The 17,081-nt window shown below is 39.6% G+C and overlaps 1 protein-coding gene across 6 annotated transcripts in view; it reads right to left on the reverse strand.

Moving 5' to 3' along the window:
• The window catches only part of CDON (cell adhesion associated, oncogene regulated), a 99,323-nt gene that overhangs the window by 67,027 nt on the left and 15,215 nt on the right, over positions 1–17,081 (reverse strand). Inside the window, exons 1-2 of one of the 6 annotated variants that reach the window (XM_061406368.1) lie at positions 9,022–15,120; positions 8,376–8,501 (exon numbers count right to left, since the gene is read on the reverse strand). The exons of the other annotated variants lie outside the window; for them this stretch is intronic. The gene's annotated coding sequence lies outside the window, so the exon portion shown is untranslated. Of the gene's footprint in view, positions 1–8,375; positions 8,502–9,021; positions 15,121–17,081 lie in introns of those variants that run through there. 6 annotated transcript variants of the gene reach the window in all.

Below are 17,081 nucleotides of genomic sequence, written 5' to 3' on the forward strand. Positions count from 1 at the left end.
GCTGTTTACCATTTCTCATTTATAGAATTAGCATTTTGTCTCATTTATATCATAAGGATTCTCTCATCTATACTGCCCTAATTGTTAAGCTCTGTATCAGGACATTGCCTTATTTCTTTTAAAATGTAAGACTGTTTCTAGAACTTTTACAAGCTCCAAGGACCAAAACATACAGATGTAATAAGGGACTGCCTCTCACCGGTCTATAGCGTGCATCAGATACAATACAGGCAGTCACTGAATCACTAGATTTAAAGCAGACTCTAAAGGTAAACCAACAGAATCTGCTGAAGGCTTGGGTAGAAAAGGCGAGATAAAGAGATGTCAAGGATAACTCTTAGTCTTTGATGTAACAGAATAAAGTTCTGTTTCCTGAAATGGGAAGGACTAGAGAGGGGAAAACAGCTGAAGAGGAGGTTGCTCAATAGCTATACTTTGGCCATCTGGATCTTCCTGACCCCAGGGATCAGACCTGGGTTTCCTACATTGCTGGCAGATTCTTTTACCATCTGAGCCACCAGGGAAGCCCATTGCTATCAATGGCAGCAGAAAAATTGAACTGCTAAGGATAGATGGATGACAGCCATGGAAATATTGGGTTTTGTGGGGTTTTTTTTTTAATATCGAAATTCTATAACACATTAACAAAGCTAAAACAGAAGATTCACATAACCCAGCACTGGTGAAGATGTGGGTAAAAATCACTATAATATCTCATTGGTGGAAATAAAACCGGTAAACTCCTTTCAAAAGGAAAATTATTCATTCATTCAGCAAGTATTTATTGAATTTTTTACAGTTTTTTAAATTAATTTATTTTTTAATTGAAGGACAATTGCTTTATAGAATTTTGTTTTCTGTCAAACCTCAACATGAATCAGCCATGGGTATTTTATATATATATATATATATATATATATATATCCCTTCCCTTTTGAACCTCCCTTTGAATGTTTACTATATGCTGGGTACTATTCTAGGAACTGGGGTCAGAGTAGCTTAAATACATATATAAGTAAAAAATAACAGACAAAAATGTATACCTTACATTTGTGTGAGAGATGAACAATAAACCAAACAAATAAATTAGGAATATTCACAAGGTCCATGCCATTCTCCAGATATGTTTTACTCTTTCTCGTCTGTGCTAACTCTATACCCTGGTCACTGCCTACCACTGCACTCACTGCTCTGTTCCGCAATTTATCTAGTTACATAACTGCTACCTCTTTAAAGGCAAGAATGATATCATATTCAACTTTGCAAATTCTAATGCCTAGCGGAAAAGTTATGACCAACCTAGACAGCATATTGAAAAGCAGAAACATTACTTTGCCAACAAAGGCCTGTCTAGTCAAGACTATGGTTTTTCCAGTGGTCATGTATGGATGTGAGAGTTGGACTGTGAAGAAAGCTGAGCACCGAAGAATTGATGCTTTTGAACTGTGGTGTTGGAGAAGACTCTTGAGAGTCCCTTGGACTGCAAGGAGATCCAACCAGTCCATTCTGAAGGAAATCAGCCCTGGGATTTCTTTGGAAGAAATGATGCTAAAGCTGAAACTCCAGTACTTTGGCCACCTCATGTGAAGAGCTGACTCATTGGAAAAGACTCTGATGCTGGGAGGGATTGGGGGCAGGAGAAGGGGACGACAGAGGATGAGATGGCTGGATGGCATCACTGACTCGATGGACATGAGTCTGAGTGAACTCCGAGAGTTGGTGATGGACAGGGAGGCCTGGCGTGCTGCGATTCATGGGGTCGTAAAAGAGTTGGACACGACTGAGCGACTGAACTGAACTGAACTGAACTGAATGCCTAGCAGAAAAGAGGCGTGTGATGTTTCTGAAAATGAAAAGAATACCTTCATAGAATGTAATTCCCAGAAGTACCTTAACAAAGTAAAATTTAGTGAGAACTGTACTGGATTCCACGTGACCTAGCTATATTTTTATTCCTTCATTCGACTATTCATTCATAGTATGATTTCAAAAATCAGCAAACATACAGTAAGTACCTACTGTATACCAGGTACTATTGGTAGGCTAGAGATCCAAAGAGTAGTTATTTTGATGACAAATTCTACTCCCCATATTCCTGCTTGGCCAGGACACAGAATTTGTGACTACCAAACACAACAAAATGTAAGGCCAAAGCTACATTAATGACATTTTAGTAGTGAGAATTCTACATGCATACTTATTTGTGAAAAGAAAGGTTAAGTCTAACCATCAATAAAACTGGGTATAGCAATACAAGGCAAGGCATCTTAAGAACGTCTCTGAATAAATCAAGTACTTCTCAGGATCTGCTTGCTTCTTCTCTATACTATGGACTCCAAAAATATCCAAGTTGCAAACTCAAGTTCATCTACTATCAGTTCAAGGACTGCCTTTTTTTTTTTTTTTTTTAGGACTGCCTTTTAAATGTTTCCTTGATGAGCTCTTTTAAAAAAGTGGGAGAAAATACTACAGTACCACTCACTGGCAGAAAGGGCCAGCTGTGTGAAAGCCTTTTTTGGTTTATTTGAATTCTCCCCTGTTTCAAGGGCAAGAACTGACACACCGCTGCTAAGCAGTCAAGGCAAAGCAAACATTCAAACAACTTGTTAACAGCAGACACTTTCCTGAGACGATGAGGACAAGGAGGAGAGTTTCTTCCTTTTGCCAAATCTCTCCTCAACTATTTATTTATTGAAAAGCAGTGAAACAAATTCCAGAGTCAACTTTAACCCCAGCATGAGATCTAGTAAGTTATTTTACAGCTGTCCTTTAAAACGTCACAGCTCATTATTGCTACCTAAACAGTATCACACAGGAATATGCCCATGTTTCTGTGAGACTCACACTGTCAGTTAATTTGGGTGGTTGGAAAGGAATTACAACCCTAACCGTTACTGACTAAGTATTTGTTGACTTGGTTTATATTTATCCCTGGCAGGCCTGCTCAGCTTGTTAGAGAATTGTGATATTCAGAAAAAGGACCTGGATTCCATTGCCCTACTCATCAGGTAGCTTGAAATTATATTCAACAGCCACCAAGGGAAACCTAGGTCCAGCCTCACAAACAAACATCCCTGACCACAAGAAGAGTAACAGACAGCCCAAGTGCTGCTCCTTGAGTCCTAACTCAAGATGAGCTGGTACCTCCTGAGTTTCAGGGCTTTCTGTAAGACCTTCCTGCATGCCTACAGAGAAGCCAATTTGTCTTGCATTACAAACTGTACTTTTAAGCCATCCCAGGCTTAAGAGAATTTCTGTCAGCAAGGGGAAACTAAAGGTATGCCTCATCTCAGAATAAGAAAGGAAATAGTTCCCTAACATTTATTTAACTTATTGTTCAGGTTGTGAACTTGTTGCTTTTATAACCCCTTTTCAACACACTGCCAGAATAATCCTTTGGGAAAAGTCTTTCCTGAATTTCTAGATTTGATTCCTCTGTTTTTGAAGGAACGCCTCTGCTTTCCTAAGGATGATCAAAGCGGCCTCTCTGCATTATCCCCTCCCTAGACTCCTATATCAGATGTTCTTAGAGTTTTCTTTGAGGCTTAGGGAATAACTGTGATTAATTTGTGAACAAAAAATTCGGCTCTGGGATCAGTACTGTTCTTCAAAACATAATATTCTTAGTTTTCTTTCTTAAAGGCATCTTTTTCTTCATAAAATAATAATTTCCTTCTTTTTAAAAAAAAGATAGATTCTTATTTTCAAACTATTTCAAAGCATCCTATTTCTCAACTGTGGAAGGGAAAAAATGATATTTTGGCAGTAACTAAACAAAAGAATGATGCTAAAGCTGAAACTCCAGTACTTTGGCCACCTCATGTGAAGAGTTAACTCATTGGTAAAGACTCTGATGCTGGGAGGGATTGGGGGCAGGAGGAGAAGGGGACGACAGAGGATGAGATGGCTGGATGGCATCACCGACTCGATGGACATGAGTTTGAGTGAACTCCGGGAGTTGGTGATGGACAGGGAGGCCTGGCGTGCTGCGATTCACGGGGTCACAAAGAGTCAGACATGACTGAGAGACTGAACTGAACTGAACTGAAACAAAAGAAAAAATAAAGCATGTCTACTTAAAATTTTTTTACTAGATACTGCTTAATTCTGCACAATTTCGGTTATGGAAGTCAAAAACCTTTTTTTAAACCCATTGAACCACCTTGACCTTAATCATAAGCAACTGCAAATCTCCTCTCCAAGTTTTCTTCATTCTGAATATCTAAGTAGTTTAGCTAAGCAAACAACATTTCCTGCACAGACTTCTCAGAGAATCTTACTTTTCCCAAGAAATATTCATTCAATCAATTAATTCCATATGCAGGGTATTTACTTGGGGCAAGATCCTGGGAGAGGTACAAAGATGAGGAAGATGAGGAAGGCATGATTTCTGAGCTAGAGGAAAGTGCAACCTAATTTGGAAAAGAGGGCTTGAATTAATGAACTCTGAAATAAAGAAAAATATAATAAGTAGATGAGGATGTAAAAAGTATTAAAAGAGTTCAAAGCAGAGGAATGCATCCTTCACTGGACAAACACTAAGCATCTCCCTACTCCGTGCCAGGCGCTGCGCTGTCCTGGGAACCCAGCCGGGGGCGAAACCGGCAGGACAGCTGCCTTCAAGATGCTTCAAATCAGGTAAGCACAGGTGACAACTCAAGAAGCCCTTCCAGTACTGATTCACCTAACAGAACACCTAAGCTTGCTGCTCCAAGGCTACTGCATACTGTGGACGGCTTCTTTGTTCCTCTCTCTTTTTTAAATTATGAAAGTATGGTAACACATTTATAGAAGACTTGGAAAATAGGAAACTAAGTTACAGACAGTTTCACTATATATTACAATTAAGTATTAAGATGTTTCGTTGGAGTTTCAATATCAAACTCTCAAAAATTAACAGAATGAATATATAGAAAAGTAGAAGGATACAGAAGACCTGAAAAGCACCATGAACCAATTCAACAGAATTAAGATTTATTCCATTTTCACACAACAGTAGGATACAAATTCTACTCAAATTTCCATAGACTATAAACTAGGAGACACTGGAACATATCCAAGGACGTGAAACAAGATCCAAAAATTTCATGGCCTAAATATTGAAATCATACTGAGTCTGTTCTCTTATCACTGTGGAATTACATTAGAAGTCAATATCAAAAGATATTTGAAAATACCCCACACAGTTTTAAGTGCAGTGTGACATTTACCAAGAGAGACCTTTGACTTGACCGTTGAAACCCTCAATAAAGTCAGAAGACAGAAAACACAGGGTGATCGCAGAGAAGAAAGCATTTAAATGAGAAATTAATGCCAAAGACACTTTAAAAACCCCATGTGTTCGGAAATTAAATGTCCAGTTTTAAATGATGGCTGTATCTAAGCAGTGGATGGCTTCTTTTTATTCGGTATAAACTTTTATATAACTTTTACAATCAGAAACTAAACAAGGAGACTTGGACAGCTGTGGGCAAAGAGACACCCACCAGTTTATACGACGCCACAGTCTTTATCAGAGAATATCTAGAGGATCTGAATGGTCCGCTATATTTATTTGGATGTTTTGTGAACAGATACCAAGAAAGAAAGGACGGTGAACGCTTAATCTTCTGCCTGCAGCAGGAGTACATCGTTTTCACAACTGTGGAACACTCTGATGCTTAGCCTTTATTCTGCCATCAGGTGCTTTTGTGTGCTATGACTTGAAGTGTCACGTGAATGAAAGGTAACTACATGCTTTAAAGGACTTCCTGTCTCCAAGTCCACTTCCCTGCCCCACCTCGGCAGGACTCCCTCCCCAGCCCTCCTTCACCAGCCAGCACCCTCAAGTCTTCTCTTTCTCCTTTGCTAAGTGAAATAAACTCATTGCAACATATTTAGGAAGACACTATCTATTTGCTTTCAAAATAGTATCACCTATTTATCAGCTACACAAATTAGTTTTTATTGCTAAGTTGATTTACTTTTCTATCCGTGGAAATAGTTTAGCTCTCCTGGTTTGGGATGGAACATGTCATGACTTTTTTCCCCATCAGAATCAATGGAAATGGTTTTCACTAAGAAGCAAGGCTTTCAATGGAATTATCTGGCAGTCCATGGTAAGGATTCGGTGCTTTCACTGCTGGGGCCCGTGGTTCAATCCTTGGTCAGGGAACTAAGATCCTGTAAGCCGCAGGGTGTGGCCAAAAACAAAGAGAAGAAGATAAAGAAGCAAGGCTTTTAGGATATGCAAGTTTTTCGGAATTAAAGTAGGTAAGGAGGGGTTAGATGAGCCACAAAATAAAGCAAGCACAGGTGCTACCGGAAAAACAGAAGGGTCACCCAATCAAGACTCAGAGGCTGAGAAGACATCCCAGAGGAGACATAATTAGGGGAGTCAGAGGGAGAAGTTTGGGGGAAGGGAGGAAAAGCAAGGGGAGCGGCATATTCCAAGCAGAAGGAAGAGTGTGTGCACAGAATTAGACACACAGAGAGTAAGGAAGAACAGACTAGAGTGGACAGTAAGGACAGGGAGACAATAAGGCCACATGGTTGAGTAGATGCCAGAGTATCAAGAACAAAATAAATCCGGTTATAGCATTTGGCTTTTTTCCTCCGAGTCGAGTATTAGCAGCTTTTAGGCAGCAAGAGTCAAGATGAGACTTGTGCCTTTGACAAACAATTTACCCTGCCATGTGGAGAAAGGCTGAAGAGGGTTTAGGAGGCTGTTGTGAAAAAGAAAGGGGACCTGCACTAGAGAAATAACAGGGCATACATGTGAAAGACTTTTTTTAAATGTTAAGACATGGACAAGTTCAAAAGCTATTTAGGAGGAGGGACTAATGGAACTTGGGTAGTGAACGATGTGACCTGGGAAGGAATACATCTCTTAGACATCTTTGGAATCCACTGTCCGCTCACTTCTGTTTCCCTTTGGCTTCGGCCATAAATAAAGGCATTGAGGCTGCTGTCCAGATTTCGGACGTGGAAGAGTGAGTATGTGGATGACTGCCTTCACTAAGACAGGAAACACATGAGAAACCACAGGGCTTTCCGTGGTTTGTTGTTGCTGTTTGGAGTTAGCAGGGAACGAAAAGGATGCATCTTAAGGTGTGGAACTAATAAGCTGAGTTGGAGCTAAGAGAAACTCTAGGAAAGACCTAGCAGGCAAGCTGAAAAGCTTAAGAGTGATGAGGGAAGGGCAGACAGAGAAACTGTGATTCCCTAAGGGGGAAGGAGTCTCAGGCTAAAGCCTAAAAATGAAATAAAATCAACTTTAAAGGGGTATCCATTCCTCTCTCAAAAATAAGGCTCATGATCAATGCTAGTAAAAGTTTTTTGTCTTAACAAAAGAGGAAAAGACAGAAAATTATATTCCAGGGATGGAATCAGACACTCAAGACTTCTTAAAAATGAGTTCCCAAATGTCCCTGGACTTTCACGCCCCCGTATACCTTTCAAAGGTACCAACCATGGTTTAGGGTAACCAGACACATTCCTTCCCTGCAGCCTTTGATCAGTGACAGTCTTCAGGCTGCCCACATGGGGTCCCAAGAAATGAAAGTAACAGCTGGCAGGCATCCTTCAGTGGTCTGACTGGAGGCGTGGGTAGGGGCAGGAGGAAGGGGAGGGAAGGAGAAGGGAAAAAAGAGCTCTCCTAAGTCCAGTGGCAGCAAATGCAGCCTCTAAGAGTCAGCATGTTCCCCTCTGGGGGCTATTCTCAGTGCTTTTAGAAACCAGAGCATCTTTTCCAGCAGTCACGTGCAATTGACAAGGATGCATTCTGCGACCTGCTGCAAAGCTCGAGGGCAGAATGAGTGTATAAATTTTGTGCAAGCAGAGATGCAGGATGTCCAGCATGTAGGCCAGGTCAACAGTGGGTAGACCTCTCTTCTCACCAGAACTCAGCACAACCGCCCCCGCCTCACAACCCTTCCGCCCCCAGCCCCACTCCCCTATCTCCACTGCTGTTGGAAACGCAGCTCTTGGTGGTATCTGCTTCCATGAGCTTGGAAGGATCACGCAGTCATAAGCATCTAGTTTTTTAAACCATTGACACCTACAGACCTCACAGCCCTTCCCCCACTTCTCCAGAGCCTCAATCAAGTCAGCCGAGCAGACACGCTGATCCTGCTGCCTCCACAAGCATTTCCTTTCACTGTGGACCATCAAAAGTCGAGGAAGCAAATGGAAGTGACTTGGAGTTATGGCACCAAAAAGGCCAAATGAGCAAAGAAATAATCAACTGCACATGAGCCACTTCAGCTCCGACACAATGCAAAGGGCCTAGGACTAACCCCAGGAAAGGTCACTGAGATCAAAGGTCATGAGCAGAAAAAGGCACCCGTGAGGGGCTGCCAGCTGCAATGGGAGCCAATGTGGTCTTAATTACTCACCAAAAGAGAAGGAGTCTGAGCCAGGGCCGAGTTGGGTTCTAGTCACATATTTGTGTGTTTTTTTTTTCTTTTAAAGTCAAGTGTTCCTGTTCCACTCTCTTTCAAAGAGGCTATTTCTTCCTGCTTCTAGAGCACAGGAAACCAAGAATTGTGGAGATAAGATAATTCTGGCATCCACAGTAAGCTGTACAGGAGTGTTCCAAATATTTAAAAGCATAGCTGCATACAGACAAGGGAAATTCTAAAGCATGACTTAGGAGGGATCATTAAAAACACAAAATACAGCAAGTTTCAAGGAGATTATTCTTGAATCCCTTGCAAGCATCGCAAAATCAACACTTGCCACAAATCCAACTCTCAGTCAATTTTCGGGTTTGTCATTGGAATTGGCTTCGTGGGAAAACGTAACACCGTAATGGTAACCACAAAACAAACGCCAAACGCAAAGTTTTCAGTTTGCAAAGAACTAGCTGAACTTGAACAGGCTGATGTTATAAAGATCCAGACAGACACTGGGCTAATGCTCTTTGATGGAGAATGAGAAGAAGGAAGGTGAAGCCATTTTAAAAAGAGCTCTGGATGATAAGTGTTAGGCAATAAAATTAATATAGTTGTTAATAAGAACAATGCCTTGCTCAGACCTTACCAAATGGAATGAATTTTCCTTGGCCATGATGAAAGACACCCTCAAGGGGTTTTGGCTTAGATTTCATTTTCATAATGAGGAAATAAGGACTGAAGGAGAAACTCATTTCCATGCAATATATTCTAATGTATACAGTAAAATACTGAGGAAAAAGCAAAACAACAACAACAACAAAAATTTAGAGATCTAAGAATAAATATCTTGGCTGCAAACAAACTTGAATCAATGATGGTTGGGCACTGGACCTCCATCAGGATGATTTTTGTATTATATGACCTGCTGAATTATGAGTGTCCTAGAGACCTGGAACTTAGTGATACTAGTCTCCAAGTACCTTCTTCCACCTTTAAACTTGGCTGCATAAAATACAGGGAGCTTAGCGACGATCTAGAGGGGTGGAATGAAAGAAGGTAGAAGGGAGACTCAAGAGGAAGGGAATACATGCATACATAGAGCTGATTCACATTGTTGTACAGCAGAAACTATAACACAACATGGTAAAGCAACTATATTCCAATTTAAAAAAAATAAAATAGGGACTTCCCCGGTGGTCCAGTGGCTAAGACTTCGTACTCCCAAAGCAGGGGGTCCAGGTTTGAACCCTGGTCATGGAACTAGACCCCACATGCTGCAGCTAAGACCCAGCATGGCCAAATAAATAATTTTTAAAAAGCAAAATAAACATAACCAAAAATAAATAAACCTAACTGAATAAAATAACGGAAGGGGTGTATATTTCTTAGGAGGCCCAGTTTGTTCAAGCTGGTGATGGGAATTAGGTCAGACACGGCTCTGCCAGAGCTGTCACAGCATCACGTCTGTGCGCTAGGCACTGAGAATAGGGCCCTTCGAGCACTGCCATAGGCTAGCATACATGTCAATCACAGGTTCCCGTGCACTTAGCACAGTCACCACAAATGGACTGATAAATATAGAAATAAGTAAAAACACACAAAGGCCTGTAGAAAAAAAAAACCCTGCATTCTTAGAAGCTTTGACAGACAGATAAAAATCAAAGAAATGATCAAGATACAACGTCCTGATGAAGTGAACATAGAAAAATGGATCAATTAAGATTGGGATATCTTTGTAAACACAACACAATACTGCATGAAGTTTTAGTCCAACTGGGAGAGCCTGAGACACCGTTTTAGCAGTGGGTCCACCTTGTCCACCAGAAATGAAACAAAGCTTGCTGGAACAACTCTGCTGGGCTGCACGCATGTGCACCAAAGAGCAGCAGCTGCTTTGTGACATTATATTGGACAATGGGAAACAGGAAGGTCCAAAGAAAGAATTCAAGAACACACTGATAGAGGAGATACACACAGACACACACAGCACACAAGGGCACGAGCGGAAAACCAGCACGGCAGACAGACCCACCCAGGAAGACAGACAGACTTACTCCAGTGACGCTCCTCTGTGTAAGTCTTTTCTGAAAATTCCCTGTTTATTATTTTTGGTGTCCATGTATAAACAAGGCATAAAAATCATCTCATTAGATTATGATTACACTTGATTTTTAACCCCATATAGTTTTAACTCCATCAACATCACCCAATTAATTTATTAATGGTTAGTTCCAAAATACTCAAGAACACAAAAAAACATTTTTTAAGTGCCATAAACAGTAAAGGCAATTCCAAAAGAACACCAAATTTCTTGGTACAATAACAGCAATGTGATATTAAATATACAGCTTCCCTAGGTAACAGACTTCTTTAAAGACATAATTCTGATTTAGATATTTTAAGTTCTGGTATACTTCTGATATATATTTTTTTCATATCACACTATACTCACGTCATAGCTGACATTTGTAGAACATACATGTTGATACAGGCATATACCTTGTAGCTGAACTCTTAAGGACTCATTATTGGCCTCTAGAACAACTTGAGGAGTTTTTGGTTTTCATTCTTGGTGAGATTTAGAAGAGAATGATTAACTTGATTGTTCATATAATGACAGGTGATTAATTTGGATCTTATAAGAATGCTGTGGGTTGGATCCTTTGCTTAAATTTCTAAAATCTCTTCCTTCAACCCATTTTCTAAGACATTATGAGTAGAGTTGAAAGTCGTAGCCTAAAAACACAAAAAGCAGTTTCTCAATTCATTTATACAACAAAAATGTATTGAGCGTCCATATTCAAAGCAGTTGGGGAAAAAAAATGATTAGAGAAAAGATGACATAGAAGCAGAATAAGATAACAGAGACCTTGATCTCATTTCTTAAATCTCTGACATCTTTAACTCCTGGATTACATATAAACAGCAGCATTTAGAACTTTTTTGACATAAAAAAGAGTTTCCAAAAGTGACAGGAGTTTGAATTTTTTAATAACATATTTTTAAAGTATTTAATAAGAATATTCAAAATATATTTTTTAAAAATTAACAGTTGGTAGTCTACAGTGACGTATTTCTTTTTCCTAGAGGATTCAGTCAGGTGGAACATTTAGTAAATTAGTGTGGCTTAGATTCTGTCTGCAAATAGAGGGAAAAAAAAAACCCACAATTTTCTCTCAGTTTTAGAATTCTATGACAAACATTTTACAAGCGCTATGTTTAAATGAAAAAGCACTTAAAAGCCTGTGCGCACCTCTTACACTAGTTTTGCCTCATCTCTGGCAGACTCCAAACATGACTACTCTAATGAAAGAGGCAAGGGGGAAGAGAAACAGCAAAGGTGTCCAAAATCAACAACAGTTCAGCTCTAAAAATTAAGTCAAAAGCATATAGTTCAGCCCTCCAGTTTGCAAGCAAAAAAGGGAGTGCTTGTGTTCACTCTTATTAAAAAAAAAAAAAACAAAAAAAACACCAAGTTGAAAAAAAAAGCAGGAGACAAGTTTATGATTTCATTGTAAGAACTTGAAGAGGCAGACCCTTTACTTTGTATTCGGGTAAAGAAACTGAGGTTCCCTGGTGGCCCAGTGGTAGAGAATTCACGTGCCAATGCAGGAGAAGGGCTTCGATCTCTGGGTCAGGAAAATCCCCGGGAGAAGGAAAAATCCACTCCAGTTTTCTTGCCTGGAAAATTCCACAGACAGAGAAGCCTGGCAGGCTATAGCCCATAGGGTCCCGAAAGAGTCAGACACGACTTAGCGACTGAACAATAATAATGAAGAAACTGAAGAAATTTCCCTACAAATTTTTCCTGCTTTGTGAAAGTGTCATCCACTATTTTACAGTCAAATTATCTGTGAGGTTTTCCCAGAATTCTGGGAACACTGGTAGAAACATATGCACAATGGAAAAGACAGAACTTCTCGTGAAAACTCAGGGTTGTCTTACAAAAGAAAGACTGATCATGAAGCAAACAGCCCCGCTGATTTGAAAACTACTAAGTTATCAAGCTTTCCAAGAACTTACATTGAAGAAAACATTTCATAACTCTACATAATCACCTCCTTTTTCTCTGCCCAGCTTCCATGCCAACCTGAGTAAGAACTTAAGAGGAAGGCCCAGCTGGCAGGTGTGGGTGTTCCAAAAATCAGATATTATTTTGTTTATTTGAATTGCATTCTTTGCTTGAGCAGCCTCGGGGTACAAATAAAACATACAAGTAATTAAAGTAACCAACAGCAGGCCTAATAAAACAGCTAAAAGCAACTCTTACAGAGAGAGAGACTCTCTAAGTGTTTGCCTCCTGACCTCAGTATATGGAACAATGAAGGTACGTGTAAAACTAAGTGAGGCATTACCAGTTCTGCTGGAGGAGGATAAAAAGCCAACTCAAGTCTGTGGTCAGAGGGAGAATCCGACTTGATGCTGACGCATCATAAACACACGGCTGTAAACACTACAGATGGAGAAACATTTAGCATGAGACACAGCAAAGACACCACACATCCAATTTGGAAAACTGTACACTGATAGTTTACCAAATTTAATCGAGAGCAATGGTTCCCAGAGTTTTGGATTTCAATAACCAGAGACACCTAAAAATAAAACAAAACACCCATACGTCCCATGTAAGTACACGAACCATTTACCAAGTTAAAAAAAAGAAAAGAAGAACTGCCATCTACAATCATTGTTCATTGGAACAGAACAAAACATGAGCCAAAAAGTAATTTTAGAATAAATTTGGCTTTAGGAAATAATCACTCCATGTCTTTCAGCTGGCTGTTTCTCATTTTACTCCATATGAATATAAAATCCTCACTATAAATCAAGCTGGTTTAAAGATCAATGTTGAGAAACAGTAATCTCAAGACTTTAAAGTCTTCAGTCTGATAAATCAGTAGATTATGTTATAGCAGCTCATCACCAACATTTGGTTATAAAATAGTTAAATCATGTGTCTCTTAATGGAGCATTAAACACACACCCCCCTCAGATTTTTGTCTTGAATGTCAACCAACAAATCTCCCGAAAGCAGCGTTTTCGCTCTTAGTACTGACGGGTTTCTGCCACTCACAAAGACCCCACTGGTCCCAGCAGCACCTGTACTTTCGTTATTAACATTCCTCTCCAAAATAGGCCAAACTTCTAGACCTTATTGGGAAGCAAAATTCCCGTTATCCCCTTACTTTCTCTGCAGACTATTTTCACACTCTGTTTTAAAACTTTACAAAAAAGAAAAAAAAATTTTTTTAAGAAATTACTGAGATAAAACATAAGGAATTTCACTCCAATACTATGTTATAGAAGTCCTATATCTCCCTGTATGCACATTAAATTTAATCAATGAACAAGTATATACCTGAATCTGTAGCGTTTCCATAATAAATTATTGTAATCTTCTATAAATTAAAGCAATTTTCTCTCTGTACCATCATGGTACATCAAATAAAGATGGCCCTGTCTATAAGATCTTTAAAAAAAGATAAAATAAAACTTCTTTCCTTCTTCAGTAATGGCTTTGATTTTCATTTGAATCTGATTTCCTGAGAAAAAATGGTAACCAAGGGAACAGTATTGAAGGGAATGCACAGAAGTTGGTTTTACCTGACTCATTACACTGTGAAAATAAAGAACTAGGCTAGATATCTATAGGTCATATAAATGTAAAAAATTTCTACCGGACCTGGATTAAATAGTAGGTCCATGAGGGAAGGGAACCACATCTAGTTTGGTCACCTCTGTATATCTAAAACCTGTGAAGTAAACTACACAAAATGAGTGTTCAGATAATCTCCCCAAGATTGCATAGCTAATAAATGATGGGGGTGAGATTGAGCCCAGGGTGAGCCCAGGCCTCCATTTCACCCTTTCTACACACAGCTTCTTAAATAAAAGGAGAGCCTTGAGTATAGTCTCTTCTTTATGCCTGTTGAATTCACTGTGAATCCACATCCACTTCTCATTATGGAAGGATGCTTAAATCTACCAGGTTTTAGTTTTCTTTCTCTATTTTAGTTTTAATCTGCAGATGAATTTCTGAAGGTATGAAAATCTTTTTTCTTTTTTTAATTTTATTGTGTTTCTGCACTGCTGAAACCTGAATTATTGTTATCTTATTCCAGGTCATCAGACAAACGATAAAGACATGACACAAGATTTCCATGCCTGGTTTACATTTGTGTTCTTGGATCATACCCATGACATGTGAAGGTCAAATGATGTTACATAATACCATTCAAAGAAAGTTCTGAAACAGGTGAAAAGAAAAGTAGGAACTGTAAATCATCTTCTAGCTCATGGCAACATAAGTGCGCCAACTTGAAAAGCAGATGACATCGCAGATGGTATAATATAACATTAGAAACACACGTACTACAAAGATCCTACATTACCATGGCTCATCAACAATAAGTAAATAAGAATGCATACATGCACTTCATCAAATGAATTCTAAATTTTTTTTCAGTATTATGTATCAGAGTGTACTTTTAAAGTGGCCCACAAAATACTGGACCAATAGTTAAATACAAGTTCATTATTAAAAAGAAAAAATAGGGGCTTCCCTGGCAGTCCAGAGGTTAACGATCCAGGCTTCCAATGCAGGGGGTGTGGGTGTGATTCCTGGTTAGGCGACTAGATCCCACAAGCTTCGGGGTGCTGCTGTTGCTGCTAAGTCACTTCAGTCGTGTCCGACTCTGTGCGACCCCATAGACGGCAGCCCACCAGGCTCCCCGTCCCTGGGATTCTCCAGGCAAGAACACTGGAGTGGGTTGCCATTTCCTCCTCCAATGCATGAAAGTGAAAAGTGAAACTGAAGTCGCTCAGTTGTGTTCAACTCTTAGCGACCCCATGGACTGCAGCCCACCAGGCTCCTCCATCCACGGGATTTTCCAGGCAAGAGTACTGGAGTAGGGTGCCATTGCCTTCTCCGTTCAAGGTGCAGCCAAAAATTAATAAAATCAATTAATTAATTAAAATAAAAATGAAAGGTTTAAAAAAAGAAAAGAAAAATAATGTTAAACATGCTTAAAATCAAAGAATCAAATCAAAAGGCCAAGTCTTCCTATTAGGGCTTCCCAGGTGACTCTAGTGGTTAAGAACCCACCGGCCAATGCAGGAGATATAAGAGACACAGCTTCAGTCCCTCGGTTGGAAAGATCCCCTGGAGGAGGGCACGGCAACCCACTCCAGTATTCTTGCCTGGGAAATCCCAGGGGAGCCTGGCAGGCTACAGGGGTCGCAGAGAGTGACACAACTGAAGCGACTTAGCACACATGCATCTTCCCCTTATTCAACTCAATACTGACAATGTAACAAGACAGTTTTTAAGATTTAACATTTTTGAATTACATTGGTTTTGTGATTTTGTCACAATGTGCAAATTTAGTTTTATAAGAAGTTTGCATCTAGTTTATTTTGTACATAATTAAATGAGGTTAATAATAAAATTTTTTAAACAATATTGGGGTTTATAAAAATTTTTTCCTTTGATAAGTGAAAGTGAAGTCGCTCAGTCATGTCCAACTCTTTGTGACCCCATGGACTGTAGCCTACAGGCTCCTCCCTCCATGGGATTCTCCAAGCAAGAAGTGGCACATTATTCAAGTTTAAGTGTCCACTCCTTTTTAGCAAAATACAGGACATTATCACCTCCGTTAAGACGTTAACTAATCACACACAAAGCTAATTCCTTGATTATATACATCTTTGCAAATCTCAACTGAGACTGGGGGTGACAAGACAAGAATTATAGTTTCAAATACTAGAGTCACATTCCCCCAAATCAAAAAGGTTAAAAGAATCTTGTAAATGCTACCCACCTCCATAGCCACCAAGACCACTACCTTAAGAAAATTCTATAAATGCATTTCAACTAAGCTTTATCCATAGGCCCCAGAGGGAATATCTTAAAAATCTGTGCATGTTAGAGTTATGGTACAATGTTTTTTTCTACAAACAGGCTCATTATTGCTGCAAAATTTACTGTGCTTCCCTGAAAACCCGGATTCCAGTGATATAATAAAAATACAATAATGAGGCCAACCTGTAAGGTAGAAGAAACAGATGAATTCTCAAACCTTAACTAAAAAAAATATTTAAAACAACAACAAAAAAGTAAGACAGAACAGTATCTCCTTCCTGAAGCATTAGTACTGTCACTGCTGATGACAGAAAGGAACTCCAGGACAGACAGGCCACAGTCAGGTAGAAAGTGATGCCTGCAGCCCCCCACCTTTCCATGTTCTGATTCCACAACTCCTGGCTCCAGTTCTTTGGATTCCCCTCTACTGCTAAATCTCAATCTTCAACAGTCACTTGAGGGCTTATCCCGGCCAGAGAAACAACTCAAGGGAGTGGCTAGGGTGGGGCTGACTGTGCACCACTGGCCTCCCTCCAAATCAAACATTTGCATCAGATGATCGCCAAGTCTATTCTATTTCTTTTTTAGAAACAACTTGGGAATGACACTTTATTGGTGGTCTTCAAAGCTATCAAGCCCAGTTAAGTATTTATCTGCTCTGACCATATCTAAGCCCAAGAGAAAAAAAGTAATTTGAAAGAGACTTAAGAGCCAAACTCATTATTAAATATGTATACATCAAAATCCTAGAAAGCACTGGGATTTCCCACAGATAAGAACATTTGTACCTTTGGTGGGAAAATTATCAAGAAGAATTAACAAAAGGTTCCAACCATAGGTAGCTC

Source organism: Bos javanicus, chromosome 29 (genome assembly GCF_032452875.1).
Source record: "Bos javanicus breed banteng chromosome 29, ARS-OSU_banteng_1.0, whole genome shotgun sequence".
Classification (NCBI taxonomy): domain Eukaryota; kingdom Metazoa; phylum Chordata; class Mammalia; order Artiodactyla; family Bovidae; genus Bos; species Bos javanicus.